The following is a 5,541-nucleotide window of genomic DNA, read 5'->3' on the forward strand; positions in this document are numbered from 1 at the left end:
GTTTGCATTTGATATTGAAGTGCGTGGAATGTGGAATGGGTGTGCATACTTGGAAGTGCCTATGAGAGGCTGAGTGTGCATACGACTGTGTGCAAACAGGGACAGGTATATCAGGTTCTTCTTGGCCAGACATCGGACAGGTTTTTAGGTATCAGAATTGAACTCACTGATTCACCCCCCTCTCAGTGACTGCCGGGTTACAACACACCCATGTGTTGGAGTGTATGCCACAATGTCCCTACCTATTGAGAGCATGTTAGTGTCCACAAATGGGAATAATTCTAGCACTCAATATAGGAATGAGAACCTCTCCAGTGTACATCTAGCGACTAGGAGCCATTAGGGTGGGCATCCATGTGTTAGAATGCGTGCCCGAGTGCTCCCAGCTGTCGAATGCATGTTGGGGGCCCATAATGGGAAGGATTATAACACTTAGTATCAAAATGAGATCCTCTCATGAGCACATCTGATGGTTGGGAGCCCCTTGGGATGCAGGCGTATGGCTAGGTGTCCCAGCTGTTGGATGCACGCTGGCATCAATAAATGGGAAGGATTCTAGCACTCAATATAGCAATGAGATCCTGTCTAACGCTCAGCCAATGGGTGGGAGCCCCTTAGGGTGCAAGCCCATATATTGGTGTGCGTGCCAAGGGGTCCCCAACTATCAGATGCCTCATTGGCATCCATAAATGGGTAGAATTCTAGCACTCAATATAGGAATGAGATCCTATATATCTCTTATGGTAAAGAGCCCCTTGGAATGCACGCCCATGTATTAGAGTGCGTGCCAGGGTGTCCCCAGTTGTTACATGCAAGCTGGCATCCATAAATGGGAAGGATTCTAGCACTCCTCCTAGAACATATCCAATGGTTAAGAGCCCCTTGGGGTGGGTGGGTGGCCGTATGTTAGAGTTCGTGCTCGAGTAGTCCCAGCTGTCAGATTCATGCTAGGCACCCAACCGAACTAGAGAGGATTTAGATCCCTCACTATAAAAGGGTTATCCTTCTCAGGCAAGAGTTAGAAAGAAATTCATCATTCTCCATCTCTATAATTTTAGTTTTCTCATCAAGAGCTATGTCCTATGTTTCTCTAAATGCAGATTAACTCCAGAATGTTTGATCGCAATATCAACCCAAATTCTATATGGTAAATATTTTTTTTAGCTCTGCACATAGATATCCATTCACCTATAGTTTTCACATTTGATTTCTTTTACTAAGTTTAGTTTGTTTTGATTCAATCAAAACTGGTGAAGGGAGTAGTACAATATAAGTCATCAATTTTAAGTCCAAAAACTATATCACTTTTTTTCTTTTTATGCACTGAAGAAGACCCATTGGAAACAATAAATCCTCCTCAAGGAGAATTTGCACATTCCGTCTAGTGCCCTAAATGCATAAAAGAAATTCAAGAAATGGTGGCATCTACTGTAAGGAGAGTTTTGAACAAAGTACTGCATTGGATTGGCATCCTATTTGCCATTGGATATTATCATTTTTGGGTCAAAGGCGAGAGATGAGATTCACTACATCAAATGGTGAACACCAGGGATACATGATGCTAATGCAATTTCCATCCACTCCCTTTGTTGCAAGGTATGCGTAGTCCCATGTTAAACTATGGTATGCCAAATTGATTGATCGTTGATATCATGCATGATTACATATTCATATTTTTTTAATGGATCTTTTTCATCTCTAATTCTAGCGAAGAAAAATAAAATAATCATACCTAGCATAGTAGTGAAGATACTATGCATGTTCTTTTTTAATTGCAACAAAATGGAACTGAAAATCTATGAAACCAAACCATTAATACTTACATCCAAGCCTTCAGACATCTCTATTTCATCGCATCTTACTAAAAAAAAAGATTCCCCTTTGGAGGAAATTGGATTTGGTTATTTCAATAGATTTTGAAACCTTGATCTTCATTTTATTTTATTTTATTTTATTTTTTTGTGTTCATAATGATAATTTTTCTTTCCCAACTTACACTCAAGCCCAACACTAGCGTAGACAATTCAACATCATTGGCGGCTATTCAAGAAATTATTGGAAAAAGAAGCATGTCCAAGAGCATGCCTCTTGAGCTCGGACACAGGCCTAAAAAATGTCTGGCCCATTCGCTATGAAAAATGTGAATCCCATATTTGTTGATGCTTTCACATGTATTCTCATTGGCCCTTGCACTATGCAGGAACCGCGCTCTCGGACAAAATCTCTTCCCCAAAATATTTTGTGGCAAAATGTTTTTGGTGGGAACATGGGACGCTTAAGTCCAGACATAATAGAGTGAAATGATGCGGCCCCCCTCTCCCCTCTCCCCTCTCCCCTCAATGAAATGCCCAAATCCCATCTTACCAGATGCACTTGTGCACCTCTCATTGCCCCCCACACATCACAGGGGTCACACGGATTATGTTCCTTTCCAGCCACATCTAACAGTTGGGAGCATCCAGGCACAGTCCCAGCACTTGGCACGTCAAAGAACTCTGAGGCACTGGATGTGCGCTGGGACTCTCTCCAGTGTTGTAGAAGATCTAAATCCAGTGCTACGATCCCCAACATAAACCTTCTCCTAAATTTTATATGCTCCCCGATCTGTAAAACACTCTAGCCCCAACATTGGTTCTCTCTCTCTCTCTCTCTCTCGAAAAACAAAAGCGGAGAGCTAAAAAGAGTTGGAACCCCAACCCTCAACCCCCTTTCTTCTTCTACGTCTCCTGTCCTAGTCGAGTTTAGTGGTGTCGTGGAGTCTTCATCTAAGTCTCAATACCCCAACCACCTACCCCTTCCTCTTCTCTGTCTCTATTTGCGTTGTTGAGTGCAGCGGAGGGAAATCCCTACATCTCCGATTGATTGCAACGCTGGGAAATCAATCCCACTCCAAACAATTTAAACACTTAAATTGAAATTTATTTTTTTGAAGTTCTTATAACTTGCAACATTGATTCTGTAATTCAAATGAAATCAAATCCAAAGGGTGCTTCTGTTTGAGTTATGACTTGTTGTTTTAGTTAATTCAGTTAATCTTACTAGTTGCAATTCTATTTCCCTAATATTTTAGTTTACCTACAGGTTGTGGTGGCAGCTCTCTGCCAATCCCCCAACAGGAGCTGAAGACAAAGAAGTCAAAGACAGATGCCACATCTGCCGGTAAGACCAGGACTGCCATATCAATTTCTAATGCAGAGGTGGAGGAGCGCTATGGTGGCCCAGAAAACCGAACTGTGAAAGATGATTTCTGGAGGGCTACTACTTCAACTGAGAAGATGGTTCAAGAAAGAGTTGGTTTTTTTCTGTCCATACAAAATCAGATGATCAAAACCAACTAGATTATGAATGAGTACAGCATAAGCCGGGCTATATTTTTGGAGGATGAGCGCAAAGCAGCACCACCACTAGTTCTCGACTAAGTCAAGACAAAAGCAAATACACTAAATCCTCAACATCGCACACCAGCATACAGTATGGAAGCCATTCTCACGAACGGGAGAGGAGATGGCTCAAAGTTGGTCTCTCGATCACAACTGTAGTGACAGGTTTCTTTCTCCAACCATTTAAAACTCATCTCCTATTCCGATCATTGTAAAATAAAATGCAGCATAAAAGTACGAGCAATCAATTGGTGGTGCTGTTGCCACCATTTCTTTTTTATCATTGGCTCCTTGTCAAGCTTGAATACGGCCCCATTGTTCACTGAACTTACCAAAATGGGGAGCATTGTATTTTCCGAATGAGCTCCAATTATTAATTAAAAGAGATTCCGTTTTGGTAATTTATTATGATATGTAACTCCTCTTCACATTTGTACTCGGGTTTTCTTATTCTTGTTTCGGTCGGTCTTGCTGTTGTGTTGTAAGGATCCTTTTCCCTCTCTTGGCATTCCTGAAGAGGGTTCTTAGGGGTTTCCTTCCTGTGTAATCTCTTTTATTATTTTAATACATCATATATTTACCTATAACATAAATAAATAAATAAAGAGCACTGATTGGGTTTTCTATAGGTTTGCATTCTTGTGTTTGTCTCTCTCTCCTCATCTCGATAAAATGATTTCACTGTTATTATCAAAAGGGGAGCACTGATTGGGTCTCGTATAGGCTTAGGAGTCATGTTCCAAACAGAGAATAATTCCCTTGTCTTTAACCCCCAAGATCAATGAAGGTTTTAAAGTAGACATTTTCTTATTGAGAACCCAAGGTGTCAAATAATTTGTAATTTTACATTTTTATCTTTCAAATTTAATATAATTTTTTCTTCTTTGAGGACAATAGTGTCATTTCACATGTGTATTCGAAAAACCATGTATGACAATGACATAATCATGGATCCGGTTCCTCTCCATAGCACTGATCTTCTAGAGCTTGCCAATAGTTACCTGGGCAATCGACACATGTCCCAGGCACATCTAAGGGTTGTGGCTCCTTCTATAAAAAAAAAACCGCACATCTGAATGGATCCATACCATACCCGATTGAACAATATCAGATACTCCTTCTCTCTTCTCTCACAAAAATAAAATCAAAATTCCACGCATTTGCGACCTTCTCTTCTCTCCAAAAAACCAGAACAAAGGCGTAGGATTCCTTCCTAAGGGAGTCGAGGTTCAAGAGGAGAAGAAGAAGCGAAGCTAGAACCTTGTTTTCTTATGGATGTCTCACAGAATGTGGATTTGAGACTAACGTGAAAGATATAACTTGAACATAATCCATTGCAGAAGCCTGAGGAACATCATGAGATTTCTTCCCAATGACAATAACTAACTCGGCTTCATAGTCAAGGGATTCCATATTGTATGGAATCTCTATTGTTCCCCCAGCGCCTTTGTCCTGGTTTTTGGGAGAGAAGAGGTCACAGACCAGTGCACGGGATTTTGTTTTGATTTGTGGGAGAGAAGAGAGGAGAAGGAGAAGGATCTGATATTGTTCAATCCAATAGGGGTTGGACCCATTCAGAGAGAGAGAGAGAGAGAGAGATCTGGGGTATTTGGTATAGTTTCGAGTGTGAGATTTGAACTCATATCCTTAACATCAAGGGTTTTTGTACCGACAGGAAAACCCATTATTCAGTCTTTTTGTACCGACAGGAAAAGTAGAGAATTGGCTAAATATTGTCATCCACGGTCTTGCAGCACTTTTCTCGTGAGTCACGTTTTCGTTGTGCACTTTAGCCTCCTATCTAGGGGTGTCAATTCGTGGCCCGAACCGGCTAAACCGATCGAGATCGACCGTTTATAGACCGGCCTGGCCCGGACCGTTTATTAAACGTGTCGGGCTTGAGCCCGGCCCGTTTATAAATGGTCGGTCTCGGTTTTGCTACTTGAACCGTCGGGCGCCCGACCGAGACCGACCGAATAACGCCCGACCGAGACCGGCCTATTGTGCACCGACTTGGACCGACCCTTTAATGATTGTAGAATACCTATTTTACCCCCCAAATTAAAGAATAAAAACTAAAAAGTAAAGACATGTTCACATTTTAAATAATGGTTATATTTGGTATCATTTATTGAGTTATTGTCATTTTTTTGGGCTTGCA

The 5,541-nt window shown here is 41.3% G+C and overlaps 1 long non-coding RNA gene across 1 annotated transcript; it reads left to right on the top strand.

Annotated features, from left to right (window-relative positions):
• Positions 1-895: 895 nt before the first annotated feature.
• On the top strand, positions 896-3,781 carry LOC122058405. The gene is made up of 2 exons (XR_006133759.1): positions 896-1,596; positions 3,082-3,781. It is a non-coding gene; the product is annotated as an uncharacterized LOC122058405 (long non-coding RNA).
• Positions 3,782-5,541: the final 1,760 nt, after the last annotated feature.

This window comes from Macadamia integrifolia, chromosome 12, assembly GCF_013358625.1.
Source record: "Macadamia integrifolia cultivar HAES 741 chromosome 12, SCU_Mint_v3, whole genome shotgun sequence".
In the NCBI taxonomy this organism is placed as follows: domain Eukaryota; kingdom Viridiplantae; phylum Streptophyta; class Magnoliopsida; order Proteales; family Proteaceae; genus Macadamia; species Macadamia integrifolia.